This window comes from Canis aureus, chromosome 25 (assembly GCF_053574225.1).
Source record: "Canis aureus isolate CA01 chromosome 25, VMU_Caureus_v.1.0, whole genome shotgun sequence".
Lineage (NCBI taxonomy): Eukaryota > Metazoa > Chordata > Mammalia > Carnivora > Canidae > Canis > Canis aureus.
The window spans coordinates 23,339,046-23,361,280 of record NC_135635.1 but is presented as its reverse complement, the minus strand read 5'-3'; the positions used below and the strand labels follow the sequence as shown (position 1 = coordinate 23,361,280).

General features: G+C 35.5%; 1 protein-coding gene across 10 annotated transcripts in view; it reads right to left on the bottom strand.

Moving 5' to 3' along the window:
- The window catches only part of SOX5 (SRY-box transcription factor 5), a 994,522-nt gene that overhangs the window by 795,582 nt on the left and 176,705 nt on the right, over positions 1-22,235 (bottom strand). For all 10 annotated transcript variants that reach the window (XM_077870731.1, XM_077870732.1, XM_077870738.1 and 7 more), the window contains one exon: positions 17,414-17,490. The gene's annotated coding sequence lies outside the window, so the exon portion shown is untranslated. The remainder of the gene's footprint in view (positions 1-17,413; positions 17,491-22,235) is intronic.

Here is a 22,235-nt window from a genome sequence, read left to right as displayed (position 1 = left end):
AGAATATTATCTGCTACTCTGTGACTTCCTTTTCATTCAAACATACCTAGCTCTTTCTCAGCCCAGGATTTTATATTTGTGGATACCTCTGCCTGGAAAGCTGTTCTTGGCTTTGGACAGAGAGCTTTATGATGCTGTGCATATCTCAGACATGTCCTTGCTGAAAACTAACCTGCCCCCCTTTCCCTGGGTCCTCTCTGTCATATAATCTTCCATATTTCCTTTTATAAAATGTTTAATGTGGTAAGGTACATATAATATTTACCATCTTAACCATTACATGTGTATAGTTCAGTAGTGTTAAATACATTCATGTTATTGTGCATGTTATCTACAGAACTCTTTACATCCTGCAAAACGGAAACTCTATCTACACCTGTTTAAAAAAGGCAAATTCCTTTTCCCACTTTGTCCCAGACCTTAGCAACTACTTTCTGTCCATGATTTTAACTAAATGAGGCACCTCACATAAGTGGAATCATACAGATCTTGTCTTTCTTAGCTGGCTTATTTCACTTAACACAATGGTCTCAAGGTTCATCCATGTGGTAGTATGTGTCAAAATTCCCTGCCTTTTTTAAAGCCGAATAATAATGATAATAATAATAATAATAATAATCCATTTTTTAATCTATCCACCCATCCATGGGCACTTGGGCTGCTTCCAGCTTTTGGCTATTGTGTTTAAGCCTATAATGAACATGGATATACAGATACCTCTTTGAAACCCTGCTTTCGGTTCTTTTGGATATATACATAGAAATGGAATTGCTAGATCAAATGGTAAATCATATTTAAATTTTTGAGGAATCTCTAGACTGTGTTCTTTAGTAACTAGACATTTTACATTTCTACTAACAGTGTACAAGAGTTCCAACTTCTCCACATCCTCATGAATACTTATTTTCTGGTTTTGGAGGGATTTTTTTGTGGTAATCATCTTAATGGATGTGAGGTGGTTCTATATTCTTTTTTTTTCATGTATCTACCTCTGTTTATTTATTCATTTTTAAAAATATCTTACTGAAACAGTTTTTGAGTTAGAGTTGCCAAAGAAGATTGAGAAACAAATCTAAAAGATGTAATAAATTATTTCTGAAATGATTTTGGTATAGTCTGTAATTAAAATAGAGAACAAAGTCAATTAAAAGTAAATATCTTATTCAGTAAGTACTGGCTATAAGTGCCAGAGCTAAAAATGCTCTTAATTATTCTTTCTATAGAAACCATAGAACTCACTGAGCCCAGCCTGAACTGGGATCTGCTCTTTCTCTCAGGTACTTGTTCAGAAGACTTTTGGTCAACTATTTAACCCTGGCTTCCTTATGTGGAAATGGAAATAAAATCATTCACTTATAGGGGTGGAGTGTGTGTTTGTGTGAGAATTAAGTGACTGTATCTGGAACATAAGAAAGCATTCAATAAACAGTAGATATTATTTTTAATTATACAGCTATCGCCTACATTTTTATATTACAAGATTCCTGTACCTAGTCATGAAATTTAAATACCATCAATTTACCGTCTCTTATGTTCTACAGATTAAATGAAAATTTAAAACTGTAATAAACTTGCTCGTTAGTCATGATTTCCTGCTTTATCATCTGTACTTCTCTCCTTGTCTTATTCACATTGTATCCCCAGATCCCAACAAAATATTTGACACACAGTAGACATACAACAAAATATTTAATAGCTTTGGTGGTGACTCTTAATATATCCCTAGTTAGGATTATATAACTTTCTTGTCACTTCTGAGTAGGGTTCTGTGGGAATATTCCAGGAACTCCTAGAAAATGAGTTAAGAAATGGAAAAGAATTTTGATAGTTTTTCTATCTGAGAAGCAGTCCCCAATCATTAGCAGTTTGTAGAGAGCCACAGAATTAGAGTGGCCTTCACGTAACTAGGTTGAAAGAACTGCTTAATTCCTTTCCACTATACTTAAAGTATCATTTTTATTGTTATTAAAAATTGCTAATGTCAACTGAATGAACATGTTACCCAGTTCACAGCAGCCTAAACTGCTGAGGTAAGAAATTATAATGAATAGTTATTAGAGTGCAAACCATTACATGAATGCAATGGGGAGTCACAGAGCAACAACTAGATAATTTCTGTCTAACTATTGGGTAATTAATGCAGTAAGAAAATAACATGTACATATTGGAAATGAAGAATTATAGATTATTTGCACTTATTTTCTTTCCGTGGCAATTAAATTAACTATCTTTGATTTCTCACCTGTTACCATGGTTATTTTCGGTGATCCAGGTCATTAATGTCTTGAATATAATAGTTACATTAAAATTACAGCTCTTTCAACTTTGCAAAAAGATTCTAAAGATACTGTGAAAGAGAGAGCTGTTGGCTTACGGGAAAAGTGCTGCCTGTTTAGTGAAATTGTTTAATCATCTTAAAGCTAAGAAGTCTCATACTTTGCTCCTTCCTGATTTCCTCTGGTAGTATCACTTGGATTTTGTTCACATAGGACAGAACTGAATGGGTAGCTGTTTTTGTGACACTAAATTTTAACCACGCTGTTAACTATCTATTTTTGTTGTTAATTATTCCTTTCAATGATGAGAAAATAAGTTTTTTCTATTATAAAAAATCCTGGGAAAATAATATATCTTAACTATATGATGAAAAACAAATATTGAAACAAATTCAACCCTCAATTTTCTAAAAAATTATAATAACAAACTGAACTCCAGTGGGACCATGACAACAGGGCCCAACAGGTTCATGCCATGAATCACCGCCATGAGCCTTTTCTCTAGAACAAATGTTCCATTAACCATGTCGGTGCTGACTAGATGTGAGAGCTCTTCTGTAAAAATCAAGACTGTATTTTCCTAATTCTGAATTTTCTAGTGGGGTGTTGTTTTCAAAAATTACTTTATTCAGACATTTAAAAGTTTATTTATCCATTTAGTCAAGTGTTAACTTGCCTGGGCCTTGATTTTATGTTCTTCAGGGCTTTGTGCACTATGAACTTTTCTCTTGTTATATGCCTTCTCCCTAAAGCACCCATCTACTCTCCAGCATTCCCCTAATATTTGTGGACCCAGGACAAGAGGATAAATGGAGGCACCCCTTCTCTGTGGCCAGCCCCTCTCAAATAGCTGTCCCTAGGCCACCCTTGAGCTGAGAGTTACACACTCCAGGGGCAAAGTATGACCTCTGAAGGACAGATCATGAAATAAGCCTGCCCAAGTCTTGTCAACAGGTGTGAAGTCTTTGGACAGATAATTACAAGGTATAAATTTCCTGGAGTATGTCTAGAATAGGGCCTACAATATTACTCATTTACCCAGAAGTGAAGGGAACAGCCAGAGGTAGGTGAAGAACAAGGCCCTCTAACACACAGGTACATGGCCGGGTTTACAGCTTCCCAGATCATATTTTACAAAAGATATGATATGCCTGATAAGCAGATAACAATAAATATGCTGCTTTAACTGAACTCCATATCTCAAACCTTCTCTGTCTCCAAAAGGTGTCCCTTCTGGCCAATAACCTGTATCAATGTGTTATGGCAAGACATGAATCTGACATGGTGATTTACCAGTTCAGATATGAGATCTGCATACCTTCTATGGAACAACCTCTTTATTTGAACAAATGAGGGAATCCAGGAAATGTAGTCTTCATTTCCTGTAAAGAAACTTTTGAGGGGCCTCTTCTCTACCCATACTTCTTGCATTGAGTTATGCACAATTTTAGACCTCATCTCAAGGACTGCAACTAAAGCAGCTGCTTTTACATTCCCCTTTCATCTCAGAGGAGCACAGAAAAGTGCTGAAGCCAGGCTGATTCAGATGTTACTGGAACACAGAATGAGAAATGATGGCAGGCTGAGAGACTACCAATTCCAGATTACTGGAAAGAATACATGTGGCAATGGGGAAGGTGTCCCTGCATAAACAAGCACTTTTCTTCTATTGATTCTTTGATTCTTTTACCTAACAAATATTTCTTAAGAACCTAGTATATACTACTCATATATATACTAGTGTGTGTGTGTGTGTGTGTGTATATATATATATATATATATATATATATATATACACACTAGTGTATATTCCTCAAATATATGAGGAATTGAGGAATTAGGGAATCAGTGATGAATAAAATTGTCAAGGTCCCTACTCTTACCAAGATTATAGTCTTATAGACTTAAATTAACCAAGCTATTGCATTCATATAAAAGTATAAATTGTAAAAAATGCTCTGAAGGAAAATGCAAGGTATTCTATTCTAGTATGTAATATGTGGATTCAATCACATCTGGGTCATCAGAAAATGGAAAGGGAATATAATACATGAGAAACTGAAGGATGGCCAGTGGGCATAGAGAGCAGAAAGTAAGGGAGTTCTAGAGGGTGGAATATATCATCCAGGGTCTTCCAGGCCATTTTATACATTTTGGTCTTTATATCAAGTGCAATGGGATGAAAAGGAGGAAGACCTATGATTGGATTTGCCTTTTTAATCTCTGCAGTAATGAACAACTACCTACTAGAGTACAAGGTGGCAAGAGGTATAGAAAAGACTCTCAATTGGGAGGTGATTGCAGAATCCAGGGAATATGGCACCTTGGCCCAGGATGGATGGTGGGGATGATAAAAAGAAGGTGACAGATGAACAATATATCAGGGAGTAAAATCAACCCAGGATATCAAAGATACATGAGAAGGAGGGTAATGCTTGTTTTCTGGCTAACACAAGATGCATGATGTTACCATTCATAATGATATGCATACAGAAGAAAAAAAAAACTGGGGTGGGTAGAGAAGAGTTCAGTTTTACCTATGAAGGCCTAAAAACCAGAATGGTAAATTCCCATTTCCATGAGAAAATGTTCATAATTGATATAAAAAGAACTCTTAAATTGAGGGTGAGAGGAGAATTTTTTTTTTTACTTTTTATTGTTTGCTTACTTCTATCAACTTAATTTAAGAATAAAAACTGGTAAGAAACTGTGTCTGTACATGTGTATTTTAACTCAGATTTTAAGCTTAAAGCTGTTTAAAACTTCATTAATATAATGAAGTTATAAGATTTTATTTTTTTTAAGATTTTATTTATTCATGAGAGAGAGAAAGAGAGAGAGGCAGAGACACAGGACAGAGGGAGGAGCAGGCTCCATGTAGGGAGCCCAACATGGGACTCGATCCCGAGTCACCAGGATCATGCCCTGGGCCAAAGACAGGCACTAAACCACTGAGCCACCTGAGGATCCCCCAAGTTATAAGATTTTAAACCTGGAGAAGATCACACAAATTTTATAGAGTTGAAAAATGTGCTCCCCCAAAGCTTGTGATTTACCTGACATTATTCAGTGAGTGAATAATATTGTTAGATACCAGCCTGAATTCTACTGATAACCAGAGCAGTTCTCTCTCCATGACAGGGACAGTAAGTTTCCTAGCCTAGTTGATAGACCACATCACCTAGGTGTTGCGGGTAGGGAATGTGGCATGGATCTTATATATACACACATGCTGGATCTTCATCCCTAAGATCGTCTTTCAGGCAATCTGGAGTGGAATCTGAGGGTCTGTACTTTCAAATGCCTTCCAGGTGTTCATGATTGGCCAGATCCAGGACCTTGTATATTTAATATCCCATACTACCTCTCCTTAGACCATATTATAAGATTTTTAAATAGATATTTAAACAATTTTTCTAATTAAATACTTCTCAGTTTATAAAGCAACTGAAAGTGTTCATTATAAAAAGTTTTCATCGTTGGAATGAATTCAAAGATTGAAAATTCAGCTTGACATAGATGTGAATGACAAGAGGCTTTACCATTTCTAAGGAAAAATAACATATCTCCAGTACAAAAACAATTCATTATATATATTTCCTTTTTATAAAATAAAAATCCCTTGGTTGTGCTAAGATTTTTTTAGAAACTTAAAATAGTTTTGTACTCATAAATGTCTAATTTAGTCATTTCACTTTACACTGTTTTTTTTAAAGACACAATAGGTCAAAATCCAGCCCAATTTTATTCTTTGTGTACTATAAAAACTCAAAATGATAAAAAAAAAAGTAGAGGGATATTTTATGTATAAGAGTGAACATTTTTGGTATAAACAGCATTAATACCAGATTTTATAAACAATATAAACAAGACAGTAAACTTGGAAAACTGAGCAAAATTGGATATTACGAATAAAGCATAAAATAATCCTTTAAGTATTGCTAATCAATCTAGACTTCAGTGAAAGGAGTCACAGAGATCAAAGTTAAATGAAGCAATCATGAAGTACAAAAATGAAGGCACGGAAAGCTGCAGGGATCGTAGGTAGGGAACTAGCACATCTGGCTTTAGTAGAGAGATGAATATAGTGAGTTATTTTTGTCTGACTGACCATTATGCCACAGAAACATGCAAATGCTTTCCTGATTTCTTTCTTTTCAGATTCCATAGCACCTTTGTTTCTCTCTGTTCTTCTCTCTCTCTGTTCTTCTCTCTCTCTCTCTCTCTCTCTCTCTCTCTCTCTCTCTCTCTCGGTGGCCATTAACTATACTGACAGTTTGACAGGCTGAAATAAGGAAATAAAACACTTAAACATTGTTTCCTGATGTATGCATTCATCTCTTCTGCCAAACACAGATATTGAGGAGATACTTCACTCCTCCTGTCAGCTCACTAAATTACACCCCAGCTCACAGGCAACACGGAGCTCAGGTCTCTCAACCTCAGTGCAACTCCATTCCTTCCAGAAGAATATGCAAAGGCTTCCTTCTTTTTGCAGAACTACCTCCCTTATCATTTTTAATACCAAATTTTCTTAAGCTATAGATTGGATTTCTAAGAGCTGATTATTTTCCTACTTTTTTAAAAGCTGTCAGAATTCAGTTTTATTTTTTAGGGCACAGTGAGATAAGCAAGACTACTAAACCATTGGTTAAAGGGCCTACCATTTTTACAATCAATGAAGAGTTCTGATCTTTCCAAACTAGTTACTAATTAACTTAACACTGATTATCTTGAGTATTCCAGTGACAAGCAGAAAAAAAGTTGATCATGATATCCCAAAATGTGCCAGACCACAAATAATAGATGCTTCTTCCATTATTATTTGCACATGGCGACTAAAGTACAGACTACAGACAACTGTACAGCAAACTTGGAAAGTCTTACAAATAATAATTAATTTATTCCAGAGGAGATTGCTGTGGATTAAATTTTGAGAGAATAACTGATGACAGAAAGAGAAAAAAGGAGGGATAATGATTTTCAACTGGCTATTTAACTCCCTCTAACCACAATGAATATAAAGAAGGAGAAATTTCAGAATGAAATATATAAGAATTTAAAACAGAAAGGATGATGGAAGTAAAGTGCTAACACTTCTTTTTTGCTTCAATTCTCTCAACAGCACTAATTAAGTAACTACTATGTAGCATGCACAAGTATATATCCTCTGAAAGATGCTAAGGGCATTCCCACATGTGCCCTGCTTGGCGTCTAATGAACTTGTAGTCCTAGAAGATATGCCATGGCCATAAGGAACTAAATGCAAGATGTAAGGTATTTCCCAATGGAGGTACAGATAAAATGCTGTAGAAATTCAAAGCAGTTAGGAATACCCCCACCCTCGCTATCTACAATTAGGAATTCACAACTCAGTTGGCTAAGAGATCAAAAAAATTCCCCTACTATAAGACTTACATATTTCATTGTAATTACTTGTTTTATGTTATGTGCCTTCTCTGTCAGGCAGTAAAATCTGTGAAGCCCCATGCCTTGTCTACTCTGTTCATGACTATATTTTCAAAACTGACACAGTGGGTGGCATGTAATGTACTCCCAATAAATATTTGTTGAATGGATGAGTGAATTATCTTGTGATAATAAGCAGTGACTGAATCTGAACCTCCTGAGGATGGTTTTCTGAGTTTCTGATTCATGTAATTCCCTATCTTATTGAACATCGCCAATAAAACAGATGGGAGACTCGTATAAAGCTGCTGGACACCCCAATGATCACAGATACTATATTTAATTAGCACCATTGCCAAAACATAGCCATGACCAAATGACCAGTTTTGTAGATCTGAGCATTTCCTTTTACTTATATGGAGCTTCTTTTACAATCTGATAATCATTAATGATTACAGGATTAATCACAAAGGTAATGCACAAGAAAACTTTCTGCAATTTTTCTTTCTCCTCTTTGACTTCATATTTCTCTCAAGGAAAATATGCGTTCTAAAAATGCCCTTGCACCATCTTCCAAGAATGGTAATCCAGCTATTGCTAATATAGATTATCAATAGAAGCAAAAAGTTATTACAGCAAAGATTATAAAACAATAAATGGAAGAGCCATTAAGCAAATTCATTTGAAGAACACTTCAACCAGATAAGACTAAGTTCTTTCACAATAAACTATTGAGTAACCACATCATTTTGCTTTCTCAAATGTTAGCTGAAATAATATTAGATACTATTTACTAAGCATTTATTAATAGGCACTGGACATGGTACTACATGTATATTTCTTCATGAAAGTTTCAAGATTATCTTATGAAAGAATTTTTCATCCCCACGTCACAGTAAAAAATACTGAAGCATGGAAAGACTATCTTGCAAACTGAGGAATCCAAGTCTGAGGTCTAAAACTCCAAGCCATTTCCATTCCAACTATTATGCTCTCAGCCATCATTATATAATACAGTGATTACACTTACATTGGCGTAAATTTCTCAAGTATTTCACAAGGAAATTCTTCTTAGTCATGGTCATAACTTTAAGCTCTTTCAAGTAGGTATAACACACAAAACACAAACGAAAAATATATCAATGATAACATTTGTAATCTCATGAAAAAAGTCTGAAACAAGCTATCTGATTGATTCAAAATACCATTTTGATTATGGAAGAGGGGATTATACAGAAAGCTAGGATTAGGCAAATCCCTGAGAGTTGGGTTTGTTGGGGTTTGAAGGTAAGTCAGGACATAAACAGCAGGATACTTTTGACTATTTTCTCCTATGCCTCTTGCTCTTACTTTGTCCCACCCTTTTCTGAAATGTCTTGGCAATCTCCTACCTTTTAAAATGTTAAAAGGGACACTTTGGGGGGAAAAAAACTGCTCTTCTTGTTCTCCCTTAGTCATATGTTTGGGTGAGGTATGAATAATTCTGACCACAAAAACTACACTCTACTATAATATATTGACTTCTAATAGTTTCTTCTGGATTTAAGAGGTCAAAAGAAAAACCCTGATTTTGCCATGCCTCCAAATCATTCTCTAAATTTAATTCATATAATTTTATCAAGGGATAGGAAGAAAGCTGACTTATAGACACCAAAATGATTCTATGCATAGCCTATCCTTAACCAAAAAAGACACTTGGATACCATTGAAACAAAAAGACTATCTCCTTTCACCACACTTACATCTATCCTCAATTCTATTTTAAAAACAGAATATTTTCTCACAATAACACTGTCTTTACCTCATAATATGGAAAATAAGGGTAGTAGAGAGACAATAGAGAAGACTGTGGAATTGTATAGAGACAAGGAAAAAAATATGGAAAATAAGGAGACAGACTCTTTTTTGTTTAGCCCACACCCTCTGGTAAAGTTAGAGGTTTGCTTTAAGATAAAATTGCCTCTTTCAGTACTCAATGATATTTTATTTCTATGTAACTTCCTTCTCAAATAGGTTAATTACAGAGGCAATTAGTCTAGCTACACACAGGATGTCACTATTCCCTTATATAAATAGAACTAGCACACATGTTTCAGGCAGAGAAAAATATCTGTGAAGACCAATTTCAAAATGTAATAGAATTTCTGTGTTGTGAGATGCTATTTTGGCTAGTTTGGATCAAATTTCACTGTTTCACCATCCTTGTTTATTGAGCAGCCTTTATGTTTTATTATTACTGTGGAAGTTCTCTATGTGAACTAGGACGGTCAGTTCAAACCAGAATTAAAATATCCAAAAAGGAAAGGTATCATGGCACAATGTAACTGAACAGGAATAAGTTAAGGCCTTATTAGCAAGGCAAATAGATAGGAAAAAGGGAGCTGGAACTGAAAAAGCTAATTCTGTATTAGTTTAAACAAATGTTCTAACCTATACAGCTCCTAGGTTTTTTGTGCAAGTATTTTATTTTACATATTCAGAGTTTGGAAATTAGTGACTACTGCAGTTTTGAGAACCAAAGTGTTCAAGGCACAAGAAGCATTTGAAGTGAGCTTTTCTAAAAACTGAATATACATAGCTCTGGGCAGCACAGTCCAATCATGGTGACACACATGAAATTCACAGGAAAAGTTAAGTCACTAATAATGGCATCCATTTTAGCATGAAACTTCTAACTACTGATTATTGCTTAAATATTTATCAAAACCAAAATGATAAAGTGCTTTTCAAAAGAATAAATTGATGTATCTAGTAGTAAATACATATTCATAGAGGGCACTGTCCTTCTTGATGGTAGCTACCCAGGAAGACAAAACTGTAAGACACAAATGACACACTAACATCTGTGGTTCATTAGCTTGCTTGTTTACTGTGGCAATAGTGAAAGCGAGGTCCCAGGGTCAGATCCTCATATTAACCAGTGCATTCCTTTCTCTTCTTTGGCCATAGATTATTTTACACACTTTTGACTGGCTGTCTCAAATAAGACTTGCCATTGGTCACAACAGGGCCTGAGAGAGAGAGATACAGTGACCATCAGTACAGGAAAAAGAAATCCAAATCCTATTCCCTACCATATGATGGCTCCACTACATTCTATCCATACGTGAAGCACCACATATTGCTTAAAAGTCAACCTAACAGTATATGCTTCAACCCGGGATATCTCTGCCCAGATCTGAGTCCTGACTCCACCTCTTACTAGTTGTTGAGTAAAGCAAGTTACTCCATTTCTCTTTCTCTCTCAATTCCCTAAGCTGAAAATGGTTATAATAATAGCACTTGCTTCACAAGGTACTTAGGAGGCTTAAATTAGATGCTACATGCAAAGACAAAGAACAATACCTGGCAAAAAGAAAGTCCTCAGTAAATGATAGCTACTATAAGTATTTCATAGTGAACAAAAAGTGATGGGCTTTTTCTGATGTTACGTGTGTGTGTGTGTGTGTGTATGTGAGTGAGTGTTTGTATTTAAATCTGGAGGTCTTGGATTTAAATTTAACCTCCTTTAATAAAAAGCAGAATCTTAAATAGTGTTTAAGATTCTACAGGATCAGTGAACTGAGGTTTGTAAATCCCTCTATCAGCACAGAATCTTCCCATAGTCTAGGCTGATACAGCAGTCTCTCTGGGATTTCAATCCAGCTTACCTGAATGTATAGCAGTAGCAATGTAGAACAGGCCTCCTTCTTCTAAAATGAATCCAAAGCTACTGTTGATGACACAGGAATGGGCAGGGAATGGAGTGATCTCCCTTTCAGAAGATGAACAGTGCCACTAAAAACTTCTGAAATAACTTTTTTTGTAAAAGATCATTGGCTTTATTGCTTCTATTTGACCTTTTTGCCCTATTTCCTCTAGGGAGTTTTTGAGTGGGTGAGTAAGTCAGCTTTGCAGCTAGGCAAATAAGTTGTTTTGACTATAGTACCTACAAATATAGAGATATCTGCATATGCATATTCTTTCCAATTCATGCACCAGGATAACTCCAGAAAGTATGACAATTAAAAATGTATCACAGAAGTTATAAAGGAGTAAATTAGGTTATTTCCTTCAATGTAACAACCAAATAATTAATGTTTGCTATTATAAGTCACACACACACACACACACACACACAGGTTTCAGTCTCATGATCTTTTCACGTGGGATTGATTGCCTGATGAGATTTAGTCTTTTGTGAAAGATAGGTACCTCAAGGTTTTAAAATTACTGATCTTGTATTTTCAGCCACTCCAACAGCTGATGTGAACTGGCTTCATGGGTAACCAGATCAACTGTGTAGACAGTAATACTTAAGAGGGCATGGGGAAGGGAATCAACTGAAATAGCCTATGAAATGGACTATAAAATCACTATCAGAATAGGCATTATAAACACAATAGAATTCTTCACAGTCCAGTTCTTCTTTACACAAATTAGGACACAGATCAATTCAAATCAGCCCCAATGTCAAGACTATGTGATCAGGTAAGCAGTCAACACCAGGAGTTAGAAAAAACTGCTATGAATCTGACTCGTCAGTTAGATGGGTGTTACACCTTCCCCTCTAACTCCACATTTTAGATGAGTTTGATACTTAACAATTACTTAAATATAAAATGACCAATTGTTCAGTTTTTTTTCAAGTTCTCTAGGATCTTAGAAAGAAAATCATAGTGAGTTTTCATGGTAAAAAATGAGAGCTATTAGTGTAACAGCATTACAAGTATAAGAAAATGGCCTCATCTACCAGTAGAATCAAGTGGTTTGTAAAACTCTATTCCTCAAACATTTCATTCACAGAAATACAAAAAAAGGAACTAAACATTGTTATCTCTATATACACTGTATTCATTGATACAAAGATATATAATTACATAGCCGTTAATCTATTATTATCTTTACCCTTATTTAATAATATGTGATGAAAATTTACCTATGAATTGATGTCTAACTAAGTTTTGCTGAATTGGTTCTAATAGTACTTTCCTCCTGCTTCCTCTGCTTTTTTCCCTTTTCTCTCTTAGTTGGCTCTTGATTTTGCTGGGCAAAAAATAATAATCATTTAGATTCATCTTTACTGCATATAGTTTCAGTTTCCCCTCTCATTCTTTCTTCTTTCTGCCATTACCTCTGGAAGACAGCCAGAAACCATGCTGGAGAGGTGCCAAGATGTCCTGTTCCTGTACAGTTTGAATGCCTCTGTGTATATCTCTGCTAGGATTACCTAAGTCACCACTTACAATATTGAGTAGAAAGAGCAGGTTGGAATAGTCAGCATTTATAAGTCAACTGGTTACATGATACAAAAATATATAGCCAACTTCAGAATTTATAGCAATAACATTTATGTATCGTGTTACTCCTAGAACAATCCAATTTATAAAGTGCCTATCGTGTATACATAAGGAATAATCATAAATCATTTACATTAAACAGTGTCAACGAGCAAAACACAACTTTCCCCCTAAATTCTGCACACTAAGATTAATGAGGTTTTTGAAAGGAAGCATACTTAAAAAAAAAAAAAAAAACTCTGATTCATCCTAGGTGGATAACATATCCATATAAAGGAGCAGGTGTCTGTAGTATGATTTAGAATACTTATCGAACATCTCTGGAAAATATTAACTTTCTCTGAAGTCGAGAGCCATCCATGAAATAAGCTGAGAATGTGGCAAGAACCCAAGTCTGTCACCAACCTCAAGCCTTCTTTTTATTTCCTTCTCAGTCAAGAATGGATTTAAAACAAATAAACAGAGAAAACTTTAGGCCCTATTTGACCAGTTGCTTGACATGTTTTCATCTACAGCCACTTTTCAAAAACGTGGGAAAGATTATGCAGATTACCTGCTTTGTCTCTTTGACTCCTAGTTGGAGAAAAACTCTAATCAGTGACCAAAGCTACCAAAAGTTCTAAAGTGAAACTCAAATATGTATGTGGATTTTCTCCTGTTCGCTCTATCTTTTTCCCTATTCAGACAGGCAGCTGTCTTTAGAAATGTATGCTTTAGAGTCTTGGATTAAACTCATTCCTTCTCCTCAAAAAGCACTTAAAATAAATAATAGGGTATGTTTTGACTGTTCATTTCTATAAAAGCATTTAATAATCGTATCTGAAACTCACACCTACACAGTTGAATTGGACATCATGTAAAGAAAAATACAGTTTGGATTGTTCTTACAGCGTTTTGGTCCTCAATCTTTTGTCTTTAGAAAGGATTATAGGAGTGACACTTTCGTCCTGCTTTAACTCACAGCCTTAAAAATATCCATGGATTTGTTTTAGCCAAAATGGAAGTCTAACAACATTTTAAACTATATATTTTTTTAAGAGTTTGTTCTTTAAAAAACTCATTTCTACAAACTCCACTGATGACTAATATTATAATGGTAAGAAGAAACTCCCTATCTTGGTTAAATCTAAAACTGAATCTGAAAAACAGAGAATGTATAGCAAGAGTTTTCAATGAATGAACTACCTGCTGTTTCCTATTCACAGATAATTGACACTGTGTAAAGATATATTGTAATCTAGAAAGCAAAACAAAACAAAAACCACATACATACAGAGGGGTAACAGATAAAACAAGAACAAACTTTTCAGTTGAAGCAAGAACTAACAGGTGGTAAACTGAGGCTTTCTGGAAGAGTTTTAAAAATAACACGTCAGTGTGGAAAGCCAGATACATTACAGCCTTTGCAGAAATATTCTGAAAACTAAACACCCTCCAAAACAGCTGTAGCATTTCAGTAGCATTAATTGATAGGGAGAACTATAATGTCTTTCTTCACAATTGAGAATACAGACCTTAAAAAAGAGCAGTGACAACTCACTTTAGTCAGAAGTAGATGATTTCGGTTCAAAAGCTTTATTCATTCATGAGGAAGAGCCTTAAAACCTCAGAAGGTTTGTGCTTGTGTGAAGAGACAAGAGGTGGCACAGTAAAGCCCATCTTCAATTAACATGTTTATTATTTAAAAACATCTGGCAATCATGGAATTCCTTCCCATTTTTGAGTAATATTTTGATTCACTGAAGAAAAACCCCTCTTGTGTTCAGTGATGCAGCTTAGAATCCCAGGCTAACTCCTGCTTGTCAATAAACTGAGAAATCTATGCAAAAATAAAGCATGTTTATGACTGTTACCTTGGCAGTTGCTATGTTAGTGGCCACTTTATTAAAAGATTGTTCTCTAACCAATATTAATGAAAAGTGTGTACTTTTCACTATGTAGGCATTTTTAAAGTATCCACATGTTCTGATGATTGACCTATATTTTCTTAAGATTTGTCAATGAAAAATATTTTCAATGGAATAACTGACATCACAAACATGTTCTAAAATAAAATATAGCTAAAAAGAAAAAAATAGCAAATCAACAGGTAGTTTGGGCTAATTATTTTTTTTGCTACCTCACATCCATACACCATCTTTCTGCTAAAAGTACCCCCATTCCCTTTGGGAGGCATTCCTAATGCCTAGCTCATGGAAAGTGATAAAGCTGACTCTATCTCTTGCTCCAAGAGAGGTGCACAGGGTTGGTCTGTGATCTAATCAAAGCCAATTGGTACAAAGACACTTTTGATGGGCTTCTGGGAAAGAGACTCTCTTTTTCCTGTGTTTTCTGAATGAAGCATGAGAAGATGCTGATGCTGAAGCAATGCTATTGCCACCATCTTGCTCCCAAGTGAAGCCAAGACTGAATCTGTATTAGTGGAAGCTAAGAAATGACAAGAAGCCTAATCCTGCTTACATTATTTGAATAAAGAACTTAGCTCTATGCCTAGATTTTCCATATTTTAATAAATAACACACATACATGCCTACACATCCATACCATCTTACTCCACAACATATGCATAGTTGACTCTCCTTCCTTCTTCAGCTTAAGTGCCACTGGCTTTCTCTGACCTTTACTATCAAATAAGATTTTCCCTCTCTGTATCTTTACAATCCGTCCATCCTACCTGTCTCATTACATATTGTCAAAATCATATGCCATATGCTGTTTCTTAATTTGGTGCAGAGGAATTTGGTCAGTTTTCCAGTCCTTTTCAGTCAAAATATGCAAGTACAGGATTATCTTCCAATTTGGGGGAGTTGGTAGGGAGGAAAACAGATTAAAAACTGGAAATTCAAATAGAGAGCCATGTTGTAAATTTCATCAACGATGGAACAAATTGAGATTTTTATTAGACATACACAAGAAAATATATTTCAGTCAAGCAAATATCTTTAGCACAGATTAGGAGGAAAGGATTTTTATGCATTTTAATCTCCATTCCAACCAGACCTAGCTGACATAAGTATGAGGCCCCTAAAAGTAACTGCTGGGGTTTAGAAGCACTTGCCACTTCCTTTGAACTGGCTCTATAAATGCCAAGAGTGAGTATTTCAGATTAAATGAATAGATTAATAAACATCTTTGGAATATCCATCAAGGTTGATTTATGTTCTATTGCCAGCAGTAATTCAAGGAAATGCCATGCTATTCAAAAAATATTTCATGTCGTTCTCACCATTTTCCAATGTTATGACACCATGTAAGTATGACAGTATCTATATTCTTTTGCTGTTCTAACTATACGCAAAAGCCAATAGATATTAAACCACTTTAAGTTTACATGGGCATCAGCACAAGAACCACTCATATTTATAACTCTGATGAATGGCCTTTCATTTATAAATTTATAGAGTATCCATAATTTCTTTAGGGAACCAAAAGGTTCATTCAAAAAATTGCCACAACATTTATCTATGCAAAGATGATGGATATGGTTTATAAAATTAAATGCTTTTAAAAATTAAAATCATATTGCAAAAAAAAGGGACATTTTTTTTCTTGGGTTGCTCACATTTTAAAATGATCACAACTGCACTCTCAGCACTTATGATGTTTAATCTAGATAGCATATTAATATATGTATTAAATAGGTCCAAATATATTGTTGTTAGTGTTGTGTAGCATCAGTATGAGCTACTGGATATCAAGTTCACTTAAATTTATTATTTTATTTCTAACTCTATTCCTGTACATTAAGTTATAAAATATATAAAGTATAATTGGAATGTAATATTTATATTACTATTACTATTTCTTCAGGACCACTCCCAGCATACTGCATGGTGGATTGTAAGCATGAGGGCTATTATTGTAACTTAAATAAAATACATATTTGCCAAAATCAACATTAACTAAACAAGGAATCCTATTTTATCCCAATATCGACTTTGCTCAATTGGAGAAATCAGTGAATTAGGAGAAAATGAAAGGCAAAAATAATCACTAAAGTAACCAATGAAAAGCAAAGTATCAACATTACAAGCATGAAGAAGAAATGCACATTGTTGTTATGCATGATGTACTCTGGTGGCATTCCCATTCTCCTTTCATTTGCCCTCACGTACTTCTGTAAGTAGGAAATACAGACAAATCTCAGTGCTATGTGTTTTTTCTTCATGACGTAATTTTGCTTTTTGAAGATCTATTCTATTATTAAAGAATATACCAAAAAAAAAAAAAAAAAAAAAAAAGAATATACCAAAAAATTGAAACTGAGTTTAAATATTCGATTTCATTATATGAACAATGATCTCCAAATTAGTAACTTTATCATTAGCTCACCTAGTTGAATAAAATTGTTCCAAATGCTTGCAGGATTTGTAGGCAAAATACACATTGTATGCTCTCTGCTTTGCTTAAAAGTAACATAATATTAAAAAATAAAAACCGCTTACATACCCCAGTGGATCGCTAGCTCCTTGTGGACAGGAACATGTTGGTCATCATCTTCGGGTCACGAGAGGCCGGCACAGCACCTGAGATACAATGCATACCTCATAAATCTGTTTGAATTAATTAAATGATACAGTTCTGACTGGAATCCATTTGGAAGGTATGAATTTAATGACATAACAATTCTATATATCAATCCTCTCTTCCTCTATATCCTACTTATTAAAATAGCAGTGCACATTCTTATATATTTGAATGACAACTTTGTCCTGAAAACAATTCTTAAGCATAACTGCTCCTAAATTCTTATCACATTATATGTTCTTATTGTCCTTTGATTTTGGTGGAAGCAATAAAGCATTATCATGTACTTTTGAGTTAGGCTGACACGGGTTTACATACTGGTTCCACCATCAACTATTTACATGGTCTTTGGTAAATCTCTTAATCTATAAATCTCAGTTTATCTTCAAAAGAAAAATAATCTAGCAGCCCAGGTGGCTCAGCGGTTTAGCGCCACCTTCAGCCTAGGGCCTGATCCTAGAGACCCCGGATGGAGTCCCACATCAGGCTCCCAGCATGGAGCCTGCTTCTCCCTCTACCTGTGTCTCTGCCTCTCTCTCTCTCTCTGATGAATAAATAAATAAAATCTTTAAAAAACAAAAACAAAAATAATCATAGCATCTTTCAAATAATGTTCAAAAAATTAAAAGAAGCAATACTTAGCACACTGTCTGCCACACAGTATGCCCTCAATAAATGATAACTACTATTTGCATTCATTTCTCTTTCCCTCTCTCTTTTTCTGTGTGATAAAGAGTTAATTTTATGCAAGGAAAGATCTGGGCCTTTGTCTTTGGCTACTAAGAAGTGATCTCTAGGCCCTCTAAGTACCATCTCTGGCAGCAGTGTCTTTGCTTGCCTGAGAGCTTTGGGCACAGGGCAGTCAAACTGTGATTTTGGATGGGGGCTCGGGGCCATGAAATATCAATTTTGATTTTGCCTCTAGAAGGAACTGGAAACTAAAAGTATCAACTCAATAGTAATATCCAGGAGGGGCTGGAGACTAAAAGTCAGTGACTTGGCAGTATGTGATCACATCCCATTAAAAATTCTGGACACCAACGTGAGCTTCCCTAGTTGGTAATGCTCCATGCATAGTGTCATATTGATGCTAGGAAAGTAATGCATCCTGACTCTATAAGGAGAGGACAATGAAAGCTCTGTGGTTGGTTCTTCAAGCCTCATACTCAGACTCAGCCTTAGCCTTATTCTTAATCACCTTGAGACTCAGCCTATAATTTTTCCCCTGGCTGATTTGAATTTGTATCTTTTCCCTATAGTAAACTATAACCTTGAGTATAATCTGTTTTAGTGAATACTTCTAGCAAACTCTCAAACCTGAAGGTGGTTTTAGAAACCCCTCAAACTTGTAGTTGGTGTCAGAAATGAGGAGTATGTGGGGAAGCGTGTTTGTAGTTGACTGAGTTTATAGTTAACTAATTGTACCTTCCTTTTCTTTTCTTTTTTTTCTTTTTTTTTTTTTTTTTAGATTTTATCTGTTTATTCATGAGAGACACAGAGAGAGGCAGAGGAAGAAGCAGGCTCCATGCAGAGAGCTCGATGCGGGACTTGATCCTGGGACTCCAGGATCATGCCCTGAGCCAAAGGCAGACGCTCAACTGCTGAGCCACCCAGACATCCCTAATTGTACTTCCCTTATTTAAATTTAGAAATCCCCAAAACTTTGAAAGATATTTTACTTTATCATTCAAGGTAACTTAACAAAGCTCTTACTATTAAAAATCACTTTGAAAAAAAAAATCACTTTGAGGTGATGGCATTTATGTATAGATTACATGGCATTGTTTGTTTTTCCTTGCATAAACAATAAAAACCACTCCCATTGCTACACTCTTAGTAATAAATATAGAAATGTTTTGTTCTGGTAATGTGAATCCTAGGAATAATCAGAAGTGAGTGAGTCACAAGTAAAATTTCTAAAGATTAGTAATAGTACATCTGTCAAGGTCAGATGTTAGAAAATTACCTTCATCAAAAGATGTGCTAGTTTTCAAACAAAACATTAATTAAATCATACTTTTATTTTTGCTTTTTCTAAGTGATTAGATTACACTCTGTAAGAGGCTGTTTAAATCTTGTTTAAAAAAAAAAGTGTTATAAATAAAAGTTTGGTATGCAGAATTTAAGATGCCCCTTCCAAATTCTCCTAAATGGGAAACATGGTCTGCACAGTCCCTAGAAATGTGAATATTTCACTCTCCGAAATAGGTTATATTACATAACACAGTGGCTTTTTTTTTTTAAGATTTTTTATTTATTTATTCACAAGAGATTCAGAGAGAGAAACAGAGAGGCAAAGACACAGGCAGGAGGAGCAGGCTCCATGCAGAGAGCCTGACGTGGGACTCGATCCTAGGCTCCCAGGACCATGCCCCAGGCCTAAGGTGGCGCTAAACCACTAAGCCACCCGCGCTGCCCCACAGTGGACTTTAAAACAAAGGAAATGTCTGGTTGGATCCAACCTTTCAAATCTTGAGCTAGAGGTCAAAGATAGAAGAAAATAGAGATTTAAAGCATAAGGAGGATGTGACACAGCTTCAGGATAGAGCCTCCAGGAGCTATGGACAGCCCCAGCTGACAGCCAGCAAGGAAATAGGGACCTCATCTCTACAACCACAAAGGGCTGAATTACACCAACAAGAATGACTTTCGAAGCAGATTGTTTCCCTCAAGAGTGTACAGATGAAGAACTCATCCAGGCCAACCTTGATTTCAACCTGTGGTTCTCTGGGCAGAGAGAACCAAGCCATGTTAGACTCCTGACCTGAAGAACTCTGAGCTAGTAAGCAGGCATTGTCTTAAGCCACTAAGTTTTTGTTAATATGACACACACACCAAGAGAAAACTAGTACACAAAGGAACAAAACTGCATGTATTTTACTGACTTTTCTTCAGTCTTTCACTCTGAAAATAAGTATCAGTTATATGCCCAGATGAATTAACCATGTAGACTCCTAGTTACCATAGCCAATGCTGGAAATTTATAGACCCACTCTGAACAAGAAATACAGAAAAGATATTATGCATAAGCTACACATTGAATGTTTTTGTCCTCCAAAATTCATATGCTAAAATCTAATGCCCAATGTGATAGTATTAGGAGGTAGGGCCTTTAGGAGGTACTTAGTTCATGAGGGTAGAGCCCTCATGAATAGGATTAGTGCTCTTATCAAAGAGACCCCACAGAACTCCCTACCTTCCTCTACCTTGTGAAGTTACAGCAAAAAGATGGCCATCTAGAAAGCAGGCTCTCTACAGACACAATGTGCCTTGATTATGGGCTTCTCAGCTGCCATAACTGTGAGAAATAAATTTCTGTTGTTTATAAGCCACTCAGTTTATGGTATTTTTATTATAGCAGGCCATATGGATGATGACAAAAATGTATTTATTGCCTATAAAACAGATCATTTGGAAACCTCAACTCTCTATCTCTTATATGAAAGGTGTGGAGAAAGTGACTCTTAAATATTCTGTGAATTATCTCTAGATTTTTGGGGGCCATCTTAAGAGGTGGGAACAGTCAGTGCTCATGCCGTCTTAAGGCATACATGGGAAACTACCATATGTTGGGTTCAGAGTGACAGACTCTCAGTATCTAGAGAGAGGTTGGAGGCCACTTAAAAGGAATCTCCCAGGAGCCTTCATAGAACTTGTTATAAAACTCCTCCCTGTCTCATTCCCTTTTCATTAATCATTACTGCAATGCTCTCATATTATTTGTAATAAAACACAAATCTCATCTTGTTGTACACTTACTCAAAATAGCAATTTTGATGGCCCTCAAGATAGTCATTTATCCACTTATACACTAAATATTTATGTAGAGGATGCCAAGTTCTTTGCTAGGTGATAGGAACACAATGGTCAGTATGATAGACAAGGTCCTGTTCTTCACTGAGCTTTGCTCTTTCAAAAATATACTTCCCATCTTATCCATAAAAGACTATAATTAATCTTTAATCCCTACCTTGGGCTTCACTCCTCTGGGAAGTCCTCTGTGACACTTCTTGGCAAAATTAGGCACCCCTTCTCTCCCATAAAATACTGTTCCTAATCATATAATAATATTGACCATAATGTATTAAAATTGCATGAGATTACATGCCTGCATCCTGCATAAACAGAATATAGAAAGAAAACTCAGGAAGGGTATGCATCCCAAATTCCTAGAGTCAAAAAGTGATTATGAATATAATATTCATATTAATATAATAGATATATTAATATATCTATTATATTCTATGGGGTAGGGTATTATATATATATAATATACCTATTATATATATATAATATATATATACACACACACACACACACACACACACACATAATGGAGAGAATCTAACTTGAGAGTAGGAATTAGGCTAGGAGGTAAGGAATGAGAGCCCATGAAATAACCTGTGTTAGTTCAGATAATGATAATTCCTCCTGACCCTCTATACTCTCTATCTCAATTAGGAGTTCCTGGAGGTCTGGCCCTTTGTAGATTCCAGTATGCAAGCTGGGAGCTCAAATGCTATCTAGAACAAAGGGGCTATTAATCAGTTTACCTAGTGAGACAACAATCTTGAATGACAGAATTTGAGAGTGAAAAGTTGTTTAAAGTTTTCCAAAAATTCCTTATGGAAAAAAACAAGAGCAAAATGTGGATGCTAACAGAAAGACCCAATATAGGAACTCTCGTGTACTCAGACAAGAAGGGGAAAAGAAATCTAGGACAAGGAGAGAGACAGAGCCCAGA